The sequence below is a fragment of the Oncorhynchus nerka genome, linkage group LG10, assembly GCF_034236695.1.
Source record: "Oncorhynchus nerka isolate Pitt River linkage group LG10, Oner_Uvic_2.0, whole genome shotgun sequence".
In the NCBI taxonomy this organism is placed as follows: Eukaryota; Metazoa; Chordata; class Actinopteri; order Salmoniformes; family Salmonidae; genus Oncorhynchus; species Oncorhynchus nerka.
In genome coordinates, this window is record NC_088405.1 from 70,975,787 (window position 1) to 70,994,403 (window position 18,617).

At 43.3% G+C, this 18,617-nt stretch overlaps 1 pseudogene; it reads left to right on the forward strand.

The window, feature by feature from the left end:
* The first annotated feature begins 3,830 nt into the window (after window positions 1-3,830).
* Window positions 3,831-17,884, forward strand: LOC115136484 (proline-rich protein 7-like; annotated as a pseudogene).
* The last annotated feature ends 733 nt before the right edge of the window (window positions 17,885-18,617 follow it).

Genomic DNA, 18,617 nt, shown 5'->3' on the forward strand with positions numbered 1-18,617 from the left:
TCTGGGAGACTTTTCTGACATGTAGGTTTCAGAGCCAGCTCTACACGACCCATTGAAATATGGGTGAGCATTTCTCAAATGAGCGTAGCCAGGGCCAAGGAAAAGAGTCCACTTCTTGGGAAACAAATGCATCGTATGATGGAGAAGCCAAGAGTTCTAGTGTATAGTATCTCTTTGGACTGCAGAACAGCTGGAGACTATTAGGAGATCAAATGTTGGATTGCCAAGAGTGGAGGGGGGGGGGGGGGAGAAGGAAAAGAGGCCACAGAGGTTGGTTTCTGACAGGACCACAGGAAAAGACAGCTCTCTGAAAGAGAGCCATCTACAACGTGTCAAACCCTCCTCTCCCCTCCGCCCTTTGCCTGAAGTTTACGGCAAAACGATTTCCCTTGTATTGACAAAGAATAACAATTGAATGATGATTCTTTGTATTGTTCGGAGGCTATTGAGGCTGTATTGTGTGGTCTACCTCTCAATCTAACCCTCTATTGTCAAACAATGATCAATAAACACACAATAGCTGTACTGTGAGAGAGTGGATATGGTGAGCAATGTGACAGGCTGGCTCTCTGTCAGTGAGCAAAAGTGGAAATCTCCAATGGCTAGTTACACAGGTTAGGAGTGCCATTATTGCAGATGGGCAATATCAAGTTTTTTTTTATTGGGCTCACAACTTTGTCTTTAAACTCCCTAAAGTACACAATCCTAAAACAAAGCCATACAGTCATTGGACAGAGCATGTTCTCTTTCCTAATAGGGAAATGTCCTCCAGCGATTAATTTGTACTTTTATTGTATAAATACTGTAAAGTAGCCTATACACACGCTTTCAGCAAAATAGTGTTTTTTTAGACACATCTGCAAACTTCAAGGAGTAGGACATTCAAGGATGGGCTCCTGAATGGTGCAGCGGTCTAAGGCACTGCATCTCAGTGCAAGAGGTGTCACTACAGTCCCTGGTTTGAATCTAGGCTGAATCACATCCGGCTGTGATTGGGAGTCCCATAGGGTGACGCACAATTGGCCCAGTGTCGTCTGGGTTTGGCCGGGGTAGGCCGTCATTGTAAATAACAATTTGTTTTTAATTGACTTGCCAAGTTAAATAAAAAAGGAGTTATTCTGATGGGAATCTGTGATTTGAGGAGCAATAGAGAACAAAAGAGGCAAGCCCCCTCCACATACTTGTACTATATGACTAACAAATTAATAAAATTGGTTCAGAGTTTGTTTTGATATTTTAACCTGCCTGTGGTGACTGCGTTTGGTGTGGGGGGACAAAATCAATTTATGCACGATGGCGCACGATGCGCACGCGCGCAGCCGGTTTGGGATCCGTGTTAGCCCTTGGCAACGCAGACGCAAGTTGGCGCAGCGAGCAGTGTGGGTGCAATTAATTCAATAATATTGATTTCAAAATGTATTTTGCAATGCTGGCGGTGTAGTCAGCCTGTTACAGGATCAGTTGAACCTGGATGTAAATCGATTACATTTGATATATTTTGAAGTATTATGATGCATGCTATTCGAATATATATCATATCATGTGTACCATTTGCAAGTCTGGATAATGACACAGCAAGAAAATGTGAGAAAGCAAAAAAGAGAGATAATCATGCCCTGCTATCAAAGGAATTCTAACCTTTTCAAGAGCAGGATACAGTATTTGCGCTCCTCTCAGTTAACGTCCTTGGAAAACCCCTATCTGTATTGATTGTGTGGCCGTATAAACTACACCGCTTGAATGTCACGATGATTACGATGGAGCGAAATGAGGAGATTGATTGAATATATGATAGCTAGAAAGGGATGAGACAGGTTGCCAAGGTGAATGTAGACTACGTTATTCTAGCCCTCATTACCAAATAGCGCTCGTAATTGCCGCTCGTCGTTCATGAAAGGCGATACCAAGGAACCAGAGGATGTTTGCGTGGAACGGAGGCGTAGCATCACTCACTGAATGGCTGCATGCTGTGGGGATGGAGAGGAAGTCATTTGCGCTCAAGGCAACAGATCAAACACTTTATGATATCTGTATTTACTGTATTGATAAATACATCCGAAACACCTTGGTTCACCTGTTTCTCTTGCTGTCATAAACTGTGAGCTCCATTTCACGCCATTTCAATGGAACGGAGCGAATACTGTCTCTGAGTTCAGTTCATCAGGATAACCTATCAGGACGCAAGGAGACGCACTAGCAACAAAGGTAAACAACGAGTTGCATTCACATTTTCATGATCAGATGTTATGGAACTGGAAGCTGTATCTCACAACCTGACATTCATCAGGTGCGCATGCGAAATAAGTATTGTTTCAGGGGCGTCATGCACCCATTATTTTAGAGGGGGCTTGAAGTACGCTACATGAAGATGGTGTGTGTGGGGGGCACATAAGTAGAAGAATTTTGCATTTTTCAAACACATGAAACACATTTTTTTCTCCCATCTAGAGCCACAATCATTCTATGTAAAAGCTATGTCTATTTTTCAACAGGTTAGCTAAGATGGTAGGACAAGCTACTCTATCTTGATTGATAGCCTGAAATGGCTTGATAACAATTATGGGGTTGGGAGATTGGGAACCTACACTATATATACAACCCTTCAAATGAGTGGATGTGGCTATTTCAGTCACACCTGTTGCTAACAGGTTTGGGAAGGTTGTATGCAAAATAAGCATAGGACAACCCCATATGGTTCTCAGAATGTTATGTGCTAGCTGAAGTGCTTAGCGATTCGTGATTTTTGAGGTCGGTTCAGTTTCTGTTCAATATATATATATTTTTTATATCACGGATTCCGTTTATTAAAAAAGAAATTAAGTGCACTAAGCATTATGTTGTTTGAATGCTGTAAAAACAGAATAAAACAAAAGTCCCGTGATGGTAGTGACTGCCCATTACTGCTTATCACTTAACCATCATTTATTCACATTATTTTACTTTTATAAAATATTTAAGTCGTTGTGTATATTACATTTGTTTTATTTGATGACTTTATAATTTCATTCCAAGTCATCATCTCATCTCTATAGGGCTGCTGCCGTTGCTGTCAGACAAAATCACTATTTTAATAGTTCTTTAAAGTAAATAAGGTATACTTTTATGACTGCTGAATACCAACTATCAATCACTTAGATCATGTATTTCCATGTGAGGCATCTCGCGAAGCAACAGCTCCTTTCTATATCACCTCATGATCAAGCATTCTTCTCTATTCAGTAGAAGGCATAAAAGAAACACAGACCGGACAAGTACATACGCAATGGATTATGGTCATTGTAGTTAATTACCACGTTTTATGCACTAAACTATCTAGAATATTGGCCTGTTGGAAACTAAAACACCCTCTACTACATCGCACAGTTCAGGCTGGATCTGCTTTATCTCTAGAAAAACTGTGCGATGTGCGCATCGAGCTCACAGAAAAAAACGAAACTAAATGGAATTCAAATAATTGAACCGACATTGGTTAATTAGTTGTTTAAAAAAACAATTAATAACCAACATTTTGGTTAATTGCTCCGCACTAGCTATCTGGGAAGGATTATCAGGATTGGGTCCCATTTAGCACCCATATAAAGGGCCCTGTTTTCCCAAAGAGATCTATGTACTGTTCTGATCCATCATCTCTGATGTGTGAAACTGATACTCACCCTTTGAGGTCACCATCATAATGATGTTTGAACAGCTGAGATAATTTACTAGACAGGCCCGTGTCCATGTTTCTGATATTGCAGCGTTGTGTTTTGAAAATATTGCCTATTTCATAATTGATAATGATGGTCCCCTCCACCCTCTCTCCTCTCCCTGTTTGTTGAGCAGCGTAACGTCAGTAGTACTCCATAAAGGTGCTAAAATCCATCGTCTGGGGTTCAGCGCACCAGAGGGGGGACTCGGAACGCCTCGGAACCTCGCGGAACCCAGCGTGAGTGTGTGGAACCCCTGGGTCTGGCCCTGTGTCCTGGGGGAGGCAGCTGTGGGACAGACTGACACGTCACGTGGCGCTGCCTGACCCCCTATCCAGGCCTCACCCCTCAGAGGGCCCACTCAGTCTGCCTGGTGTGGAGAGGAGCAGGCCCTCAACCTCAGTGGGAAGGAGGAGTAGTGCTCTGTGTTTTTTTGTGATCAGAGTTTCCTAAGCGGTGATTTTTCAGGATACATGGACGGTGGATGTGATTTAGACTATGAGTTTTGCAGTGAGACTGGAGTGAGAATGTAGAAGATCACCTTATTTTACCTCTGAAGAACAACAGGACATCTGATTTGAAGTGATCTGCAGGCTGGAAAACAACTGATAATACCTGGCCTTTGGACTAGAGAAGAGCCTCTGAGAGAGTGCTGTTGTGTGTGTGTGTGTGTGTGTGTGTGTGTGTGTGTGTGTGTGTGTGTGTGTGTGTGTGTGTGTGTGTGTGTGTGTGTGTGTGTGTGTGTGTGTGTGTGTAAGCACACTAGACACCCAGTCCTCTTAACAGAATCAGGGCTGTTCTGTCACACTGATATAAGAGGATTACAACTCAACAGAAGACTACACATTCAACCAAACTCCTCTGGAGACTGGAGCCCTATCTTTCTCTTGAATGTTTTCCCTTGTCTCCTCAGTGGCAGCCAGTGCTATTTGATTTAACGTATCTTCCCAAGTCTTGTTGGCTCCTCATTTCACGCACCTCGGTAGTTCCAAGTCAACTAGTTCCTCATCACCATGGTGATGTCCCAGGGCACGTACACCTTCCTGGCCTGTTTCGCTGGGTTCTGGTTGGTGTGGGCTCTCATCGTCATGCTGTGCTGCTTCTGTAGCTTTGTCCAGCGTCGTCTGAAGAGGAGGAGGGAGGAGAGGCTGAGGGAGCAGTGTCTAAGGGCCCTGGAGATGGAGTCACTGGAGTGCCTGGGCACTGCGGGGTTGGCTGGGTACCCTCCATCCAGAGAGCCCCTCCAGTTCTGCCCCCCGCTGACCCTCTCCCCACCGCTGCACATTCCCCGATCCCTCCCCCAGGGCAGCTGGGCCTCCCCACAAGGTAAGGTACTCATTCTGTAACACTACTTTTTTACTAGAATGTTCTATCACACGCACGCACGCACACACACACACACACACACACACACACACACACACGCACACACGCACACACGCACACACACACACACACACACACACACACACTGGCCCGCTGCACAGGAACAGGAACAGGTGTGGAGGGTAGGATTGACTGAAGCTCACCAGATGAGGCTGGTGTAACCGAAGTGAAATGGCTAGCTAGATAGCGCGCGCTAATAGCGTTTCAAACGTCACTCGCTCTGAGCCTTGAGGTGGTTGTTTCCCTTGCTCTGCATGGGTAACGCTGCTTCGATGGTGGCTGTTGTCGTTGTGTTGCTGGTTCGAGCCCAGAGAGGGACGATAGCTATACTGTTACACTGGCAATACTAAAGTGCCTATAAGAACATCCAATAGTAAAAGGTTAATGAAATACAAATGGTATAGAGGGAAATTGTCCTATAATTCCTATAATAACTACAACCTAAAACTTCTTACCTGGGAATATTGAAGACTCATGTTAAAAGTAACCACCAGCTTTCATATGTTCTGAGCAAGGAACTAAAATGTTAGCTTTCTTTTATTTATTTATTATTATTTTTTTTGTGAATTTTTTACCCCTTTTTCTCCCCAATTTCGTGGTACCCAATTGTTGTAGTAGCTACTATCTTGTCTCATCGCTACAACTCCCGTACGGGCTCGGGAGAGACGAAGGTTGAAAGTCATGCATCCTCCGATACAATACCCAACCAAGCCGCACTGCTTCTTAACACAGTGCGCATCCAACCCGGAAGCCAGCCGCACCAATGCGCCGGAGGAAACACCGTGCACCTGGCCACCTTGGCTAGCGCACACTGCGCCCAGCCCGCCACAGGAGTCGCTGGTGCGCGATGAGACAAGGACACCCCTACCGACCAAGCCCTCCCTAACCCGGGCGACGCTAGGCCAATTGTGCGTCGCCCCCACGGACCTCCCGGTCGCGGCCGGTTAGGACAGAGCCTGGGCGTGAATCCAGGGACTCTGATGGCACAGCTGGCGCTGCAGTACAGCGCCCTTAACCACTGTGCCACCCGGGAGGCCCCGAAACGTTAGCTTTCTTACATGGCACATATTGCACTTTTACTTTCTTCTCCAACACTTTGTTTTTGCATTATTTAAACCAAATTGAACATGTTTCATTATTTACTTGAGGCTAAATTGATTTTATTGATGTATTATATTAAGTTAAAATAAGTGTTCATTCAGCATTGTTGTAATTGTCATTATTACAAATTGTAAAAATTAAAAAATGGCCAATTAATCGGTATCGGCTTTAATGGTCCTCCAATAATCGGTATCGGTATCGTCGTTGAAAAATCATAATCGGTCGACCTCTAGTTGAGATGGGAGCAGAAGACACGTTTTTGTTGTTCACTGTAACTAATGGACAAAGTATATTGTATTGCATTGTATTGTAGAGAAGACAGCCAGAGTTGATGTGGGCCATCATATCCAAACTATGATAGCATATAATGACAATAAATTCCAAAAACTATGTTGGTACTCTTTTGTCCATTATTTCATAGTTAATATAATTATATTCTTAGCTCAAAATATTACTATTCAATAGTAGTAGTCATTCATAAAGGGCACCATGCAGGGTTCAATATGGAACCATTTTAGTTCAGTCAAGAAGAACCTCTAGGTTTCTGATCAAAGATAAAAGGATTCAATATAGAACTTTTAGGGGTTCCATATATGAAGCAAGCAATAAAAGCCTTTTTGGTTCTATAAGGAACCTTTTTCTCTAAGAATGTATGCAACTCTTGACAGCTTTCACATATTGTCCCTTTCCAGTTCAATATGAACGCAACATAAATATACAAAGAGCATAACCCAGAAGACACCTGCAGTTTTCTGTACATTACAAGCTACAGCAGTGACAGCAGGGACTCTAAAGGCATTTTGCTGTAGGCTTTCATCATAGCTTTCTGCGTTCCTTTGTGGGTGACATGGTGACAGTTAGCGCTGTAGAGTAGGCAGTGCGTGGGCACAGCGGTGACAGAGTTAGCAGCACAGCAGCCAGCGCAATGACAGACTGCTAGCAGCTCGACATTTAGTAGGCGCCAACAGCATAGCAGTCAGTCAGTGGAGTGAAAGGTAAGCTAGCCATTGAAATAGACAGAGAGCGAGCAAGCACAAAAGCCAGATAGAGGAACTCAGTACCAGGGCAGCAGGACAGGATGGTTAAGGCGAACACCTTAAAGTAGGAGGAATCTGCTCATTGGGAAGACAGCCGCTTATAAAGGGAAAGGAAATTTTTATTTTTATTTATAAAGGCAAATAAGTTAGGAACAAATTGTTATTTACAATGACGGCCTACCCCGGTCAAACTCAGACAATGCTGGGCCAATTGTGTGCCGGCCTATGGGACTCCCAATCACAGCTGGTTGTGATACAGCCTGGAATCAAACCAGGGTCTCTAGTGATGTCTCTAGTGATGTCTCTAGTGATGCTTCTAGCACTGAGATGCAGTGCCTTAGACCACTCCGCCACTCGGGATCCCCTCCCCCAAATGACATAGCGCCAAGAAATAAAATGGCCACAAAATTATTGATATTCAAGGCACAGCTTGTGTTCAGAAATGTAATTGAACAAGCTTCATTTACATTTTTAATTGCAATTTTCTCATGCTGAGATCCATCGGCCTGCAGCATTGGAGAGGGCATGTTCCAATAATACCTCCCACCCTGCACCCTGCAGCTGCTGCTGTGCTTACGTCATGTCCTTGGCGACAGTGGTGGGCCCCGGGGCCCCAGGGCCACTGAGGCTGAGATTAGCAATCATATCCCTAGGGGAGGTGGCTCCGCTCTGGGCTGTCCCTGAGCCGTGTCCCCCCTTTCACCACCCTCCACAGCCCTGCCACCCCTCTGCTCTTGTTGGCCCTCTCTTTGTCCAGAGGCATTGCTGACACGGGAAACAAACATGACCACCTGGTTCATGAAACATTCCTCTCATCTCCCAGAGGAAATAGCTCCAGTGCTCTGGGCCTCTGTTGTTACTGTATCGAAGCTTGCTTAGTGTTTATTTATACATATAGAGGCTGGGGCTAATATTACAAAGGAGGCCAGAGCAGGGCGTTATGAACATTGGTATAATTGGTTGTGGAGATGTAGTGATACGCAGACAGCAGATCTAAACATTACTGCCACCATGATGACACTTCCAACACATGCTGTGGAGGATTTCCATATCAGACGTTCTATATCCTCAACATCAATTGGTTGTTGTGTTTTTAGTGAGCAGCAAAATTTCTTCCAGTGGAAAAACACTCTGAAGTGCAAAGTGGTATCGCTCACTGCCTGGAATAAATAGTAGTATAGACAGACTGTGGGTGTGCTTTGAAAGAAATGGAGGCTGGGAAATGGAGTTTATGATTAACCATGTTATCCATGTTATGACCGTGTCTAAGCGCACACAAGTACCTCTCCCTTTACCAGGCTGGGTTTCCACACATTACTAGAGAAATGATAACACTAGAGGAAGTGCCAGGTGTGGCAAAGGGTCTGAATACTTATGTAAATAAGGTATTTCTGTTTTTTATTTGTAATACATTTGCCAACATTTCTAAAAACCTGTTTTCACTTTGTCATTATGCGGTGTTGTGTGTAGATTGATGAGGAACATGTTTTATTTAATCAATTTTAGAATAAGGCCGTAACATAACAAAATGTGGAAAAAAATCTACCCGCTCTCTTCTAATCTCCTCTACTCCCACCTTTTCTGTTCCTCTGGGTTTTCTCTCTGTGAGCTGTAAAGGGATTGAAGACAGATGATTGTGCTTTAATACATCAGTAAATTAGCCTCCCACTTGTGGCTTGAGTGTTCCTGTCAGACAAATATCCCATTAATCTGTGTGTGTGTGTGTGTGTGTGTGTGTGTGTGTGTGTGTGTGTGTGTGTGTGTGTGTGTGTGTGTGTGTGTGTGTGTGTGTGTGTGTGTGTGTGTGTGTGTGTGTGTGTGTGCGCATGCACGCTTGTGTGTGAAGCCATTTAGCACTATAAAAAAACTGTCAGAATTGAGTCATCAAAGAAGCCTTTACTGTAGGCCACTGTAGTAATCAATGGAATGCTCACCGCTCAACCTATGTTGATTCACAGTTTAAAGGCAAAGCTGTAGGACTTGGCAGCGGTATCAGTAACTCCAGATGTAAAGTCAGTCATTTGAGCTGACTGAGGTGTCGAAGGAGTTATATTAACATTATGTAATAGCCGGTCAGTTTACCAATGATGATCTCCCACACAACCCTGTCCACAGGAACCCTTACTGTGTCGATGGGAAAGGGGGAACTAATATACAAGTGTCTGTTTCTCCCCAGAGACGGACGTGTTTGGGAAGCCCCCCTGCTACGAGGAGGCTGTTCTGATGGAGGACCCCCCTCCCCCCTACTGTGAAGTGCTGGCTGACAGCCGGGGGGGCACCTACACCAAGCTCACCCCCCAGGCCTCCAGGCTGCAGCAGCAGGAGCCTGAGACCTCCAAGACTCCCCCTGTCACAGTGTTCTCTGAGCGGGGCTACTCCTCCTTGATCCGCCTGCCCACCGCCCGACGCTGGGACTCCCTGGGTCACCTGCTCTCCACAATGGACCTCAACCACAACACCCTCCCCACGGAGCCCCTCTCTCTGCAGGCCCAGGCCACCATCACCATGCCCCGCGAGGGCCGGACTCACACACACCCAGAGCTAGGGCTGAGAAGTATCCATGGGCTCCAGGGGCTCAGGGGGCTAGAGCAGAGTTGTGGCTTGCCCACAGCCTTCCCTCTGCTGGGTCGCAGCACAGCCGTGTAGGCCTGACTAACCCTCCTGGAGGTGGGGGTCAGACTGGAGCTAAGGACACTTGGTTGAAGTGGAGAGGCGTTGGGTTGGGTTTGAGGAGTTGCATCTGGGTTGTAGAGTTGGACTAATGATGAAGGGGATAGAGGAGGAGAAATGTCCTTCAGACTCCCAGCAGCCAGAGGTGTTGACAGAGTGAGATGGGACACCCTTTCTAAAGATGGTCTCTCTCTCCCTCCATTTCTTTCTATTCTCTATATCTCTGTAGTTGTGTTGATCTCTCTATTCTTTGCAGTGTCGCAGCCTGATGCAGAGCAGCTATTATATGAGTCTGCTGTTGCCATAGCTCCCTGGAACTGTCTGTTGCCCATGACACCTTGGGCCCCTAGCGACCTCTCCTCCTCGCCAAATTTCTAAAGACATTTTCATAGCCTTTCTTTGTATGACTGCAGGTTGAAAGAGGGGGAACTCTTTAATGACCTGCAGTAGCTCTGTGTTGCTGTTTCTCTTGATGTATAGTATGTACAGTGAAGGACCAAGAAAGACATGTTGGGGCATTCAGCCCAAGTAACTATCGCCCTGCTCGGAGCATTGCAATGTGCAATGGAAACTCTGTTTTGTATTGAAAAAGCTCTTCTTCAGCATTACTGTCATATCTTCAAGATGTTCTGAAGTGGACTATGAATATCAATTTGATAACCCCCAGCTGGGGATTGTTGCTCCTCAGTGTACACCAACTGAGTGTGTGCGTATGTGTGTGCCTGCGTGTCTGTCTGTGTGTGTGTGTATGTGGTTGCTATCTGTCCACGAGGGAAGTGTTTTATCAAGATTGTGATTGTGAATCCATTTCTTTCTTTCTCTCCCTCCGTCATTATCTCTCTGTCTTACTCTCAAGCTACTCATCAGGCTAGATGTCGCTGGGAGACGCTCTCCTTCCTCTCCTTCCTACAGTACATATAGCAGACACCATCACAGAAAATGTCATCTGTCATGGTAGAAAAACAAAGCTATCACCATGCACCAAGCAATTGCAGAGATGGGATTTCTGTTCCTTTTCCTGATTTAAAAAAAAAAGTTTATTCAGCTATGAAATGCTTTTGCAGGGGGAATGGAATCTATCCAATCCTGACCTCCCTTACTACCCTGTTAAGCCTGTTAGGAACAGTGTTACCACCAAGGTCCACCGCTTTGTTATTAGCTGTTATGTAACCCAATTCAATCACATTACATAATCCACTGAAATTAATGGAGTATTTGATGGCCTGGGCTTACTTGGCAGTACCCTTGAGATGCTCGGACAAATTAGGAAGCTTGTCAGTGCAAAGCTGAAGTGCTGTCCTCAAGAAGCTTATATAAATGTAGAGATAGGGAACATACAGTACCCAACGCCAGGAGAGAGAGAGATGAGAGGGAGACGGAGAGAATGAGAGAACTACTTGAGGCCATGAGATAATGTTATTATTGAGAGGTAAAAAGTATTTCAGTTTGAATCTATACAGACAATGTCACAGTTTGTCCTGGGTTCTATTGATATATTACGGTAGTTTGTTGTTCTGTGTAACATAGCATTGAGACGTCCATTAAGTTTATTTTGGATGCTGTAACGGCTCTCGTCGAAAGGAGTGGACCAAAGCACAGCGTGCAAAGTGTTCATGATTAGTTTATTTCAAAAAACACACAAACAAAATAACAAACGTGAAAACGAAAGCGCACAGTTCTGTCAGGCAGAAACACTAAACAGAAAACAAGATCCCACAAAACCCAAAAGGAAAATGACAACTTATATATGATCCCCAATCAGAGACAACGATAGACAGCTGCCTCTGATTGGGAAACACACACACACACACACACACACACACACACACACACACACACACACACACACACACACACACACACACACACACACACACAACACACACACACACACACACACACACACACACACACACACACGGCCAAAAACAAAGAAATAGAAAACATAGACTTTCTCACCCGAGTCACACCCTGACCTAACCAAACATAGAAAATAATAAGGAACTCTAAGGTCAGGGCGTGACAGATGCTGATATTTAAGATATGTTTTACCAAAAGTATAGTCTACAGCAGGTATTCCCAAACTGGGGCAATGCTGTCGGGGGTACGCCAAATAAAAATGTGATTCACATTTTATTTAAATACATTTAAAATATATAATTTTCTTCACATTTTCAAACAGTCCATTTATATTTTCCAACTTGGCTATATATTTGGGTGAGGTTTTTTTATCGCCTGAGTAGCCTTGTTACACTGTCAAAAATCAAATTTAACCATCTAGTGTTAAGCGAAATAACAACACAATGTCAAATTCAAGTAGCCTAGTCAAATAATTAACATCCAATCACATTAACCATTACTCTCTCGCGGGAATTCCACTAACGGTCCGTATGTAGCCAAACATAGCTGCTGCTCATTCCGTTTGCTCGAAAATTGATAAATGGATTAAAAAAGTAAGGCCCTCTTCCATAGAGACACGTGCCAGCTCTACTGGTAGTACTGCTACTACCAGCAGTACTACACCTGCACCTGTCGACGACAAGTTGTTCTGCTTCCACAAGCACATCCAATGCTAGCGTCAGTAATTCTACATTTGTTGTTAGCCCAGCTAGCATGGACACTGACAGTTGTGAATCTGATGCAGCCGAAGAGCTACTGCCCCCTTACCTAGGAAAGCACCGAACAACAGACTGGGACGTTGGACCATCAAAGAGGCACAAATAAGATGAGAACTACATTGATTTGAGGTTCACTTATATTGGGAGTAGCCACAGTGTGTTATATGTGCAAAAGTACTATCTCACAACTCGATTAAACCTTCACTCTTGCGCAGACATTTAGAAACAAAACATGGCCATTTTAAAAATAAGCCACAGGAGTTTTTTTGAGCGAGAATTAAGACGACTTTGAAGTATTAAGACATGTATAAAAGCAACAGACACCATTAATAAGAAGGGTCTAGAAGCATCTTAAATGGTGAGCTACCGAGTGGCTAGGACAGGCAAGCCCCATACTATTGTGGAGGACTTCATTCCTGCTGCCCCAGATATGGCTGGGACAATGCTGGGGGAAAAGGCCCAAAAAACTATAGAGACAAGGTCTTCATCAAACAACACTGTTTCACAACGCATCAGTGACATGGCAGGAGATGTTCTGAAATAATTACTGCTTTGCATCCAAGCCAGTGAATTCTATGCATTACAGCTGGATGAGTCAACAGACGTGGCGGGCCTGGCACAGCTCCTGGTATGTGTCAGCTCCTGGTTTGGGGGTTCAATAAAGGAAGACATCCTCTTCTGCAAACCACTGGAAATCAGGACAACAGGAGAGGATATTTTTAAAGTACTGGACAGCTTTGTGACACAAATGGACTTTGGTGGTCAAGATGTGTTGGTATCTGTAAAGATGGCGCAAAAGCTAAGACAGGGAGACATAGTGGAGTGGTAATGCGCGTGCAAGCAGTGGCTCCCGACGCCACTCGGGTACAATGCAGCATCCACCGAGAGGCTCTTGCTTCCAAAGGAATGCCTGACAGCTTGAAATACGTTTTGGACACTACAGTGAAAATGGTTAACTTTGTTAAAGCAAGGTCCCTGAACTCTCATGTATTTTCTGCACTATGCAATGGTATGGGCATCGACCATATAACGCTTTTACAACATACAGAAGTGCGCAAAGTATTGCATTTTTTTTTTAATTGAGAGACGAGCTTAAAGTTTTCTTTACTGACCATAATTTTCACTTGTCTAACCGTTTGCATGATGACGAGTTTCTCACAGGACTGGCCTGTCTGGGTGATGTCGCCTGAATGATCTGAATCTAGGATTACAAGGGACTTTCCGCAACTATAATCAATGTGTGGGACAAAATTGAGGCTATGATTAAGAAGTTGGAGCTCTTCTCTGTCTGCATTAACAAGGACAACACACAGGTCCATCATTGTATGATTTTTTGTGTGCAAATGAACTCAAGCTTACGGACAATGTCAAATGTGATATAGCGAATCACCTGAGTGAGTTAGGTGCACAATTACAGAGGTACTTTCCTGAAATGGATGACACAAACAACTGGATTCGTTATCCCTTTCATGCCCTGCCTCCAGTCCACTTACCGATATCTGAACAAGAGAGCCTCATCGAAAATGCAACAAGCGGTTCAGTGAAAATGGAATTGAATCAGAAGCCACTGCCAGATTTCTGGATTGGGCTGCACTCAGAGTATCCTGCCTTGGAAAATCACACTGTTAAGACACAGATGCCCTTTGCAACCACGTACATGTGAGAGTGGATTTTCGGCCCTCACTAGCATGAAAACTAAATACAGGCACAGACTGTGTGGGAAAAAGACTGAGACGCTTTCCAATACAAATGAACAAATAAGGTTTTATATGTAAGATGGCTAAGTAAAGAGCAAAATGATTGATTATTATTATATTATTATTTGTGCCCTGGTCCTATAAGAGCTCTTTGTCACTTCCCACGAAGCCGGGTTGTGACAAACTCACACTCATTCTTATGTTTATTAAACATATTGTATAGTGTGTGTGGCAGGCTTACAGTGATGGCAAAAAACAACATTTGAGAGTGTGCTGACCCTGGGTCTAGAGGGGGTACGCAGCTGGAGGTTGATTGTTTGAAGGGGTACAGGACTATAAAAAGTTTGGGAACCACTGATCTACAGTATATATAAAATTGCATTGAGACAATCATTTGAAGAACTTACATGCTTTTCTTTTTCAGAACAATCAAAACAAACAAGTGAAGCTGATTATCATGGCTCCTGAATGTACTAATTCATGCTTTAAGTGTAACTGAAAATGAACACTATTTAATTTGATGTGTTTCTATCCATGCTTGAAGTAATGTTGAATATTATTTTGACAAAGGTTTTGTCTGTTTAATCACACAACTTGTCACATACAGTACTCTATATTAACTGACAATTGCCTCCCTGAGCTGTCATGCATTGATTCCAGTTTATTTCATTGTACCACGTTTGTTTTGTTTGTGCTGTTTTAATGTTCTGTCTTTCCTCTCCCCCGCAACAGGAGAAGGAAAAGACAGAGGTGTATGCCCCTGTCCTCCATCCTCCAGTGGCATACGTGTTGCTAGGTAACCACCAGGCCAGAGCTCTAGCTAGCTAGTCTGTTTAGAGTGCAAGGGAACATCAGCTGTGTGGCCAGTCAGAGCATACTCATTCAGAGCACATTGGGGATGGTGCACATGGCTAGGATACATGGCTTCTATCTACTAGTGTAGGACTGGGACTGTCAGTAGTGTCTGACGACTGACATCCACAGGGTTTCCCTTCCCAGGGCTCGCTAAACACGGTTGGAATTGGAACTTTCTGTCTAGCTGTCAATGTGACAGCCATTTTGAGGAAATTGACTGACATCCCACACATACTGTGAATATACAAACTGTTTTGCTGTGAATGAATGTACATACAACATGTAGCATGCAAAGTATTCTCTATACGTCTGACTGCAGGAGCTGTTCTCTGTTAGTCACTCCTACATCTGCTGCTACTACTGTACTGTATGGATGTGTAAATAATTGCACTCTATTCCCTATATAGTGCACTGCTTTTGATCAGGGCCCATATAGGCATTACAGTGCCTCCCGAAAGTATTCATACCCCTTGACTTATTCCACAATTTGTTGTGTTACAGCCTGAATTCAAAACAGATTAAATAAATACAAATCTCACCCATCTACACACAATACCCCATGATAATGACAAAGTGAAAACATGTTTTTCGAAATGTATTGAAAATAAGATACAGAAATATCAAATCTACATAAGTATTCAAAACTTTGTAGAAGCAAATTTGGCACCGATTGCAGCTGTGAGTCTTTCTGGGTAAGTCTCTAAGAGCTTTGCACACCTGGATTGTACAATATTGGCACATTATTCTTTAAAAAATTCACGTCAATCATTGCTAGACAGCCATTTTCAAGTCTTGCCATAGATTTTCAAGACGATTTAAGTCAACGCTGTAACTACTGTAGGCTACAGAGTAGTTACAGCTTTATTTGCACATTATTATTAAAACATGTCTTCAAGCTCTGTCAAGTTGGTTATTGATCACTGCTAAACAGCCATTTTTAAGTCTTTCCATAGATTTTCAAGCCGATTTAAGTCAAAAGTGTAACTAAGCCACTCGGGAACATTCAGTGTTGTCTTGGTAAGAAACTCCGGTATATATTTGGCCTTGTGTTTTAGGTTATTGTCTCGCTAAAAGGTGAATTTATCTCCCACTGTCTGTTGGAAAGCAGACTGAGCAAGGTTTTCCTCTAGGATTTTGCCTGTGCTTAGCTCTATTTAGTTTATTTTTGAAAAACTCCCTAGTCCTTGCCATTGACAAGCACACCCATAACATGATGCAACCACCATGTACTCAGTGGTGTGTTGTGTTGGATTTGCTCCAAACATAATGCTTTGTATTCAGGACATAAAGTTAATTATTTTTTTTCTTCTTTTATTGTTTTACTTTAGTGCCTTGCAAACAGGATGCATATTTTGTAATATTTTTATTCTGTACAGGCTTCCTTCTTTTCAGTCTGTCATTTAGGTTAGTATTGTGGAGTAACTACAATGTTGTTGATCCATCCTCAGTTTTCTATCACAGCCATGAAACTCTGTAACTGTTTTAAAGACATCACTGGCCTCATGGTGAAATACCTGAGTGGTTTCCTTCCTCCCCGGCAACTGAGTTAGGAAGGATGCCTGTATCATTGTAGTGACTGGGATATTAACTACTTCACCATGCTCAAAGGGATATTCAATGTCTGCCTTTTTTAAATCCATCTACCAATAGGTGCCCTTTTTTGCGTGGCATTGGAAAAACCTCCTTGGTCTTTGTGGCTGAATCTGTGTTTGAAAGTCACTGCTCGACTGAGGGACCTTACAGATAATTGTAGGTATGAGGTTGTATCGATGTGCACTGAGAGTCGGGAAGCAGGTTCAGGGAGTGAGTGTTTTAATCAAATAAATGGAACATAATCCAAACCAAGAAACACTACCAGCACACAGACATGAAACTGAAACAGAAACCAAGCCTGGGGAAGGAACCAAAGGGAGTGACATATATAGGGAAGGTAATCAGGGAAGTGATGGGAGTCCAGGTGGGTCTGATGACGCACAGGTGCGTGTAACGATGTTGACAGGTGTGCACCATAAAGAGCAGCCTGGTGACCTAGAGGCTGGAGAGGGAGCACACGTGACAGAGGTACAGAGATGTAGGTAGTTATTCAAACATCATGTTAAACACTATTATTGCACACAGAGTGAGTCAATGCAACTTATGTGACTTGTTAAGCAAATTAATTGAATATTTATTGACAAATGTTTTATTAATTGTGCCATAAACAAAGTTACCTTCCCACAAACAAAGCAGGGAAAAAGGGCTACCTAAGTAAGGTTCCCAATCAGAGACAACGATAGACAGCTGTCCCTGATTGAGAACCATACCCGGCCAAAACATACAAACACCAAATCATAGAAAACTAAACATAGAATGCCAACCCCAAATCACACCCTGACCGAACCAAATAGAGACATTAAAAGGCTCTCTACGGTCAGGGCGTGACAGTGTAGGCCAGTGACAGCATCACAATTGAATCCATTTAAATTCAGGCTGTAACACAACAAAATGTGGATAAAGTCAAGGGGTGTGAATACTTTTAACAAGGCATATAGGGTGCCTTTGGGATGCAGCCTATGTGTTCCATGTATACCTGTGAAGAGAAAGGGTCTTTATAGAACATTTCACATTTTAGCAGATGCTCTTATCCAAAGCCATTTTCAGTAGTGAGTGCGTACATTTTCGTACTGGTCCCCAGTGGGAATCAATCCCACAACCCTGGCATTGTAAGCACCATGCTCTGCCAACTGAGCCACACAGGACCATACCTGGACTATTACTAAGTCAACAGTGCCAACATCTCTTGAATAAAATGCAGTTGAATAAAACATAGATTAAAACAAACATGACAAGTGGCAGTGACAGACTTTTAATTTTGTTGGATGTTTTGTGTTCATTTCTGCTTTGAATGACTGAGATGTTTGTTTGCCGAGAAAGCTTTGAAATGCATCAGTGAGCGGCCTGGCGCAATCCAGTACTTCAAGATGATAAATGATATGATCAATATAAAAAAGTGCACTTCTATCCTACAATATAATGAATGATATGAGATTCTCTGACCAAGATGGCCGTCATTTTAGTCATGTTGCCGGGATGTCAATGTTCATTTTAGTGTTCTATTTAATTCCATGATGCTAGCACTTCATGATACTATTGAAGTATTAAAGGATGCATTAGATTGGGGTGATACAGCCACAAGAAAAACTGTCAAATCAAAAACACTCTGAAGTCATCATTTGGAGGTTTTTAAGTCTTTTATTAACATACATCAGCACTTAGCATGTCACAAAAGATCTTGTGCTTATTTAAAAAACAGAGCGTGTGAGAAGCGGATGGAAAAGAGGGAAGATAAATAAAATATGTTTTAAATGAAAAGAGAGAAATAAGACAAGGAACAGCTAAGCCTTGCTTTGGGGCAAAGAGGGGTAGTAGTAGTAGAGTAGTAGTATAGTAGTAGTAGTCTCCTAGTAGTGTGATCGGGAGAGAATAATAATTACTAGCCAGGAGGTTATCAGGGTGAAGAAGTATATATTGAAATCATGTAGAAAGGGTGTCAGTTACTGCTAAAGATGCGGGTTGGTCGGCTCTTAC